The sequence below is a fragment of the Antechinus flavipes genome, chromosome 6 (assembly GCF_016432865.1).
Source record: "Antechinus flavipes isolate AdamAnt ecotype Samford, QLD, Australia chromosome 6, AdamAnt_v2, whole genome shotgun sequence".
Lineage (NCBI taxonomy): Eukaryota > Metazoa > Chordata > Mammalia > Dasyuromorphia > Dasyuridae > Antechinus > Antechinus flavipes.
The window spans coordinates 61582254-61591529 of NC_067403.1; the positions used below are offsets into that span (position 1 = coordinate 61582254).

Here is a 9276-nt window from a genome sequence, read left to right on the forward strand (position 1 = left end):
TGTTGTTGTTTTTTATTCGGAGCAATTCCAATAGACTTCTGGCAGAAAATGCCATGTGCATTCAGAAAAAGAAGGAGACTGAATGCAAATCAACATATGTTAAGTTTACTACTTTTTTTCTGGTTTTTTAATCTCCCCCATGTTTTTTGTCTTTTGCTCTATTTTTTGCTCCCAACAAGATTCATACTGTGTATTACAAATAAATTTACTAGTATCAGAAAGAAAAAAATGCATCAACGTCATTTCTTTGCTTTTTTTTTTTTTTTTTTTTTACTTTTTCATATGATTTTAAGCTCCTTTTTTTTTTTTTTTCTTCCATTAGTTCTTTTGGATTTTGATATCATTTCCGTGTGTGTATGTGTGTGTGTGTGTGTCTGTGTGTGTGTGTGTTGAGGTAGGTTTTCATTTTCTTTTAATAACTTTCTATGGTCAGATTCTCTTATTGTTGTTACTGTTGTTGGCTTGGTTTCTTGTGGTTATTCTTGTTCACTTGATTAGGCTCCTTTAGTAGAAAGGAGATTGTCTTGGAATTCTTATGTCAGGGGATATAGACTCTGGCTGTTTATCTAGTTCTACTTTGATGTTATCCTGAGCTTCACAGCAAACCATTGTATGTGGTGCTGTAGTGAGGTGCTGGGATGAGGAATGGTTGGTGCTATTGGTGGACCCTGGCTATTGATGGCTAAGCCAGGTTGCTAGTGCTGGTATATGATATATGCTCAGGCCAGTGGATGTTTCTGTGTTTCCTTGGTTATAGATTGAAGCATATGGAGCGCTAGCTGATAGAGGTTACTTGTTTGCCTGGGGCATGGTAAAGCAAGTGTTGATTCTCAGAGCTACACTCGATTCATTCCACTGGTTATATTGAGGTTCACAAAGGACCCTCATTTTGGCATTTTTCTATTCCACCTCATTGGGTCTCAGGAATTCCTGATTGTTTGCTGAGGTAGGACTTGCTACTGACTTGCTAGGATGTTTCCTGTTCTAGACTATTCCTTTTAGTTGAGTGAGACAAATCGTTTTGCCCATCTTCCAAATTTCTTTGAATGTTTCATTCAGTCTTTTTGCTGGTTCTGCTGTTCCATGATTTGTTTTGAGGGTGCTTTTTTATGGTTATTTTGAACTGAATATGAGAGAGTAATGGAAATTTACTACTTACTCTGCCATTTTGATCCCTGAAAGTCCCTTCTTAGAATCACTCTTTATGATACTTCTTCATCTCTTTTAAGAACCAGTAGACCATATGATTATACATTTTACACAAGAAAACACTAGCAATACATAGAATTGAATTCTGATTGGATTTAATACTGAACCTATTCACAATTTGTTGGTTTTTTTGTTTGTCTGTTTGTTTGTTTCTTAGTTTAATTAAACTTTTGAGAAGTATTCTTCAGTTATAGATATAATTTTTGATCTGAACTCCATAAAAATTGGGTTCAGATTCAGTTTTATGGTACTTAACTTCTTATATAACCACAGGTAATTGCTTAATCTCTGTCAGTCTAGAGCAAGTTTCCAAGGTTGATATTATAGATGTATTTTAATGGATATTCATATTGATGAAATTGTATGTTTGGGATAAAAATCCATTTGTTTTGATCCTCTGATCTAATAATAATCCTATCATTGTGAATTCATAGTTACATATTCTACATATTCATATCACTTGTTATTTTTGTAATTAATTCTTTCTGGTTAATAATTCTGCCAATTAAAAAGTAAAACATGGTGGAACACTTTGAAATTCAGGAAAGCTGGGTTAAAATCCTGCCTCAGACAATTACAAGGTGACCTTTTCCCAATGAATTGCTTTCTTGAGACATTTCCTTAAGGTTAAAAGATAAAAAGGGAGTAATCAGACCTATAAATTGTGCTTCACACCTTGTTGGTAACTTTCAAATGGGATAATACATGCAAAGCTCTTTATGAAATAAAAAGTTACATATAAATATAAGTGATTGTTTCTTTTAATTCTTGAAGTATTTTATTATAGTAGAAAAATTCTGACATTGTAAATCAAGAAAGAAGATGATTTTAATCTTACTTCTGACACTTGCTATGGCATGTCACATAATTGGTATGAATACTTAATAAAATTAATGGGTGTTAATATAGCATTTTAAAGTTTATAAAGAGATGTACAAATATCATCTCATTTTATTTTCACAACAATCTTAGGAGGGAAGTGCTATTATAATTCCAATTTTACAGATGAAGACACTGAGTCACATAATGGTTAAGACACTTTACCATATAACAATTTCTGAGCCCAGATTTAAACCAGGTCTTCCAGATTCCAGGTTCTTTTCTCAATCTGCTGTTTCATTTAGTTGACTTCTTAGTTTTTCTGATGTAAACTCTGAATAATGACAGTTTCATTATGATTATTTTCAGACTCAAGTGAGTTAATATAGATTCTGTACAAATTTGAAGCTCTATATAAATGTCAATTATTATTACTTCTAATAGGAAACAATGAATAAAGTCATTTGTTAGCAGAAAGGATGCAAGGTCAAAATCACTGGTCATTAGGAGCAATGAACTGTCAACCCTGCCAATGATCAAGGTCAAAGAGGAAATGAGGGCACTTGAATCTATGAAGTAGCATGAAATGACCATAGTATTGGAACTATCATGCATAAATATGACAAGAATAAGTTCAGAATAATGGATTCTTGAGTTGATAAGACCCATGAATGAGTAATTATTAATATTTCATTTGCTTATTGCTTTCATTCTTCTTTTTGAAGGTATTTTGTGCTTAAGAGCTATGTTGAATTATGACATGATTTTTAGTATTAAAAAAATGGCCCTTTTTGTGGTGTGCTCTTCTTTTCTAGAATGTGATTGTTCTCTGGGAGCAGGTTTCTTGGGGAGGTTTCTGGAGGCAGCATTAGTTTCAGTTCCAAGTAATAATCACCTCAAATACAGCCAATGATTACAGTACGGTCTTTTATTGTCTCTTTCAAAATAGCCCACTTAGCTTTCTTTGGTTCAGAGTGCTCTTGTTGCTAGTCTTTTGCCTCTGCCAGCTTCTACCTCTAGCTCAACTCCGACTCCTGGCAATGTTCCAAACTAACTGACTCCACTGACTCAGCTCCTTTTTATGCTCTTTTAGAGGTGTAAACTCAAAGGTTGACTCCTCCTCCGAGAGTGGGATGATGAGAGGTGTAAACTCATGAATCTCATACTGAATACTGAAATCTCCCAACTTGTGAACTCTAATTTGTGAGCTAACGTGTGAACTTTCAAAGCATTGTTTCTATCAATTCCATTGAGTTATTCCCTTGTTTCAAGTTCTGGCTTATAACACTTTTTTACATGGAAAGTCTTGAGTCATTAAAATCACTATAATTTTTCAATTAAAATCTGAAGCATTATTTTCCTAATTAATTCTTTCTCCTTTTGTTGTCCATTTTTTAGTGTTTGTCTAAGATATATGTGTCCAGGTTATCCAAAGACCAAGAGAGCAATGTATTGTACATGCAAATAGATTCCAATATTTAACCACTAAATATTTGTGTGGGAAAAAGAACACAAATTAAGTTACCATAGAAATTCATGAAAACCACAATAATGTAATGAACACCATAATTAACATAAAATAGTACTAAAGACATCAGATACTTGCAATGATTTGTCTTGACATAATAGAGCAAGTGGGAAAATATGGGATTGGACTATTAAAACAAAATGAGGAGTATCTGTGTTTGTGTGTGTCTGTGTGTTTCTGTGTATGTACATGTCCACTCATGGATGTGTGTATGCATAACCAATGTGATATATTATTTTGCTTAACTGGACTTCCTAGTTACAAGGCAGATTCAGTTGGAACAAGATCATTTTCTTTAAAATTGAGAGCAATAACAAATCAATTGTTTTAAATAAATTGATATAACTGGAAAATAAGATACTAAAGAAGTTTTGAGTTTTTTTTTTTTTTTTTTTTTTACTTAGAAGTTTTTATGATTGGGTCAAAGAAGTAAAAAGTATTTTGATATGAGGAAAAATGTCATTTAATATAGACCAATGTTAATGAAATGTTAGTATTACATGGCGATGAATTATAATTCTTTTCATATTAATGAATAAATGCATGTCTAGTAGAATCATTTCTATCATATAGTAAATGTGCTCATCACTCATTCTTACCTATGAGGTGCTAACAAATATATATGTAATCTTTTTCAACCACTATTTTCTATTCCTGCCATGTTAGTATATGCACATTTCATAGACATGTACTTGCATCTACACATATGCATATATTTGCAAATACATACATGTAGTTTGAGTAGATTGCAGTATTTTCTACGGACTCACCCTTTATCTATTTTAGCTTAGATATGTGCTCTAGCCCTTTGCTAAAGTATTCACATGGCCTAATAACATCTGATTAATTCTTAAGTCCCAGTGACTGGAGTTATGCTGGCTGAGCTAGAATATCTTCCTCAAAGTTAGAAGAATGATAGGGAGGCTCTCTTTTTCTTTTATGAATGTTATTCCTGTTCTTCCACATGTATCTAAATTGAAACCAAATAATTCTTCTCTGTTATTATTATTCATGATTAACAATGATAAAGGTTCATCATAGAAATCATTAGTAAGAAAATGGGAAATGAGTATCATAGTTAGCTGGCTTCTAAGCCAAAGGTCTTTAAAATTTTAAGGCTTAGCTTTGTATCCCCAAGCAACATATTTTTCACAGTACAATGTGGAAGCTTTTCTCTGAGGAAGAGTATCCCATAGTTTATAATAGTAGCAAGTTAAGATTTTTAATTAGAAAATTCATCATTTTTCAAGTGAAAAACTTTTAGAAGGAAATGAGGATCCTTTTTTTAGTAAGCATTTACTTTGGGGAGGGAAATAGATGAAGTGAGAAAAAATGATTTTTCTAGTTATGAGAAAAAAAGTATAATTCACTTCACAACTTTTCCTGGAGCTGACATTTATTTTTATTTTCTTTTTCTTTTTTTTTTTTCTTTTTTCTTTTTTCTTGTCTTTTTTTTTTTAAGTACAGATGTATGCATGAATGTTTAATAACATGCATAGCTAACTCATGCCTGTTCTGTCTGGGAGATATGAAGAGATAGTTGGACTTATAACAGATTGTCTTTCTATTTGCATTCAGTCACAAATAGAATCTCAGCAAAAAAGCTAAGAGGAAACAACTATTTCAGACTTTCTGGAAGACTATTATGCAAGATATACTATATGTCCTCAAACTTCCATCAGGAAGTTATGAAAGCAAAAGAGAGAGGGAGAGAGGGGGAGAGAGAGAGAGAGAGAGAGAGAGAGAGAGAGAGAGAGAGAGAGATTTAAGTTGCATACCCTAACTATGAATTACAAAGAACAAATATAATTCATTGAGTGTGAATGTGGAGGAAGGGAGCAGATAGATGAGTAGGGTGGAATTGGCTTCAATAAGTCAGTGATTGGATCTTATCAAATTCTACAGAACAGCTTTTATCATGAAATTCACATTAACTTTAAAAAGATTTTGTGCATCTTAAATTAGACTTCAAATAAGGATAAGGTAAATCAAAGCAGCTTGAAGGGTTCATCTGCCTTTATTTAAGATGTTCAAAGTATTGTATCACTGGATTATCAACAAACAACTACACTTTCAAATGACTTGAAAGGGCGGTAAGGGGATACAGTAGAAATATTAAAGTGTACATGGGAAATCAAATTTTAAAATGAAAAAAGTGAATTATTTCTACATAAAAGTTTGAGGCTTAGTCATTTACAAATTGACTATTATGCCTAGGAATGTTTGTAATGTCATAATAACTATTTTACAAGAATTCTGTAGAATTAAAATTTTAAGGAGGAAAAAAGAGAAACTAGCTTTTCTATTTGGATATTAGATAAATAAAGTCACTGATTCTAGCTAGCCTTCATGTTGTAATTTATAATAGCTAAAGACATTCCCCTCCCCTCTCCTCTCTCTTCTCCTTCCTTCCCCTCTCTTCCCCTCTCCTTTCTCCTCCTTTCCCCTCCTCTCTCCTCTCCTCTTTTCCTCTCCCCTCTCCTCCCTTCCCCTCTTGTCCCCTTTCCTTTCTTCCCCTCCTCTCTCCTTTAGTCCCCTCTTTTCTCCTCTCCTCTTCTCTCCTCCCCTCTTCTCTCCCCTCTCTTCTCTCCTCTACTTTCTTGTCCTTTCCTTCCTTCCTACCCTCTCTCCTTCCTTCTTTCCTTCCTTCCTTCCTTCCTTCTTTCCTTCCTTCCTTCCTTCATTCCTTTCTTCCTTCTCTCTCTCCTTCCTTCTTTCCTTCATTCCTTCTTTTCATGCTTCCTTCCTTTCATACTTCTTTCCTTCATACTTCCATCCTTCCTTCCATGTCTTTCTCTGTATTTGTCTCTTTCTTTCTTCCTCTCTCTGTCTCTGTCTTTCTCTGTGTGTTTCTCTTTTTCTCACAACAGGTTGAGTTTGAGAAATTTCTACAATATCCACCTAGAAAAACAAATAAGTATTTAATGAAATGTGATTGGAGTTCTGGGGACACGCTGGGGTTGATCTAATTAGAAATTATTTCAAAAGAAAATCAAAGCTATATATAGGAGCCAGTTTGGACCAGGAGAGATGAGTGTTAAGTTTTTAGTGTGAGCATTTATATTTTGGAAATAGTCAGAGTCCTATAAATCCAAACTTGATTTACTCTTTTGTTGATTGTCTCAATTTAATAAAATGATGGACACAATATTAACATTATAGATAAAATTTAAAACTGTTTCATGCATACAGTTTCCCCCAAGAACTGTTTGATAATCATTCACTTGTAGTGTATGCAGTAACTGTGATAGGCAAAGATGGTATGGATCAGGAAAGGCCTTTTGCTGGAGATGATTCCTGAACTGTTTTTTGAAAACAATTATGGATCGCCCAAAAGAAAACTGAGAATAGAGAGAGTTACATACATGGGAAGTCCCCCTAACTCCTGCAAAAGCAAAATGGGGAGAGATGAAATATCTTTTGAGAGAGTTTGACAGAAATAGAAAAGGCATGAAGGGCAGCAATAAGAAATAAATCTGAAAAGGTAATTAGGAGTCAGACTGTGGAAGGCTTTAAATGACAAACCAAGTAGCTTGTATTTTATCTCAAGGTAATCAGGACAGTTTTTTGTCTTGCAGTTGAATTCTATTACGGAGAAAAAAAATTTAAAAAAAATTTAGAAGTCTTCTTAAATTATTGTATGGAGTTGATTTAATTTATCAAATTAAATAATATTGTAAAGGACTGCTTGTCATCTAGGGGAGGGGGTGGAGGGAGGGAGGGAAAAAAAATCGGAACAGAAACGAGTGTCAATATAAAGTAATTATTAAATAAAAATTTAAAAAAAATTAAATAATATTGAAACTTTCAAATGTGTTAACAAATTCAGGGATTTATGAATAAAATCAGCTGAGGGAATGAAACTCAGTCTTGCATCATTTTCAGATTATCTTACAAATCTTTACTGATGGCACAGAAGCAATGAAGTGGCAGAATGGACATTGTGCTAGACCTGAAGACCTAAATTTGGCTTAAATTTGGCTTTACACCTTTATTATGTGTGATTCAGTAAAAGTAACTTACTTGTTACCTGGTCCAAGTTTATTTATTTGTAAAATAGGAACTATTAACAACTAATCCCTACAACTATTTCAAAAATAAAATAATATTTACAATGTTATTTTTAAACATTAAAGCACTATAAACTATCATTCTTATTTTTGTTATTAATGTTATTAAAAATTAACTCAAATGACTCAACATCTGAGTCATAAGTCATAAAAGTTAAGAAATCAGAATGAATAGAAAGGCAAACAATTAAGGGAAAAAAAGATTTCCTTTTCTTTGTGGCCCCTTTCTCCCCCCTCCTCCTTACCACTTTTAATATATAAGACAAGGGAGAAGTCATGGAATGAGAGGGCAAAAGAGAAGCTATGATATTCCCTTTGGAAGTCTTAGGAAGCATAAGGCAGAAAGAAACTTATTATATTAAAATAATAATTAAAAGTAATACTACTGAAAATCAGATTGGGTTTGTTCTAAAGCTGCTTGAAACTAGAATACTGAAGGGGCAAAAAGCAATTTAATTTAGATGTTGTCATTGTCTTTGTTGCTTTCAACAGATCAATTATTTCATGCCAAATTATGAGAAGACTACTTGGACCTAAAGTGGGAATTGGGAAAACAGTACATAAATCAATTAAGAACTGAACTGGGATTTGGTAGGGAACAGGATAAAAAAATTCACATTATCTATGTTAAATAAATCAATTTTAATCTTTGTCATTGTGATGTTATTTTTCTATTAAAAACCTATTGATATTTCTACAAAAAGCATTATATAAAATGTATGACCTGTTGTTATTATAATTAGTTTTTGTTTATATAATTACTTAAGTACATAGGAGAGGAAGAAACTTAGAATTGGAAGTGGGTAAGACACAGTGTACCTTCTATCTCCTACTTCTAGCTGAGATTAAATATTTTATTACAGTAGGGGGAAAAAGATACAAGTAAAATGACTTCTTCTGTCCTTTGTTCAGATGAAAGCAATCATTTAAAGAGAACATCCTTGAGAGACAAAACTAGATTTTCTTTGAAGCTAGATTATGTATGTATATATCTCATTGCCAAGGGATTTGGGGAAGGGACTTAAAACTAAATTCTCAATCTGATTTTTTTTTTGTTCCCCAAGGAAAAATGCACTGTTCCAAGAAGTATCCCCAGCAATTTCTTGTCAATTTGTGGAGTGGACAGAGAAAGCTCCTATTACATCACCCTGCCTGATTCCCCCCCCCAAAAAAAAAAATCTATTTAATATAATAGTCTTTGGACTGAAGATCTATTTGATGTTAATATAATAAGAACAGATGCTGTATTTGACCTTAGCCAAAAGGCTCAGGAAGTGATCTTTAACTTTCATTTGAAGAATATTATAAAGATTTTCTATCTAGAAGTGACTCTAAAAATAGTGTTGGCAGGAGCAGAGCCAAGATGGCAGAGGGTAGACAAGTCTTTGTCTCAGCTTTTTCCTGGTATTCCTCAGATCAACATCAGATCAAGATTTTGAATAGGTTTTAGAGTGTCAGAACCCAAAAATATTTGCAGTATAATAGATTTCAACAGTAGATATTTTGAAAGAACATCAGGAAAGGTCTCAATCAGGCACAGTGCAGGTGCAGCACAATGGCTTCCATGCTAGGGTAATCTAGTGGGAGGTTCATAGCTAAATATAGTAGTGTTTGCCAATCTGTCTTAGTCCAGAAGCCAGCGGATCACCA

General features: G+C 33.3%; 1 pseudogene; it reads right to left on the bottom strand.

Annotated features, from left to right (window-relative positions):
• Window positions 1–8690: 8690 nt before the first annotated feature.
• On the bottom strand, window positions 8691–8905 carry LOC127542182 (uncharacterized; annotated as a pseudogene).
• Between the last annotated feature and the right edge of the window lie 371 nt (window positions 8906–9276).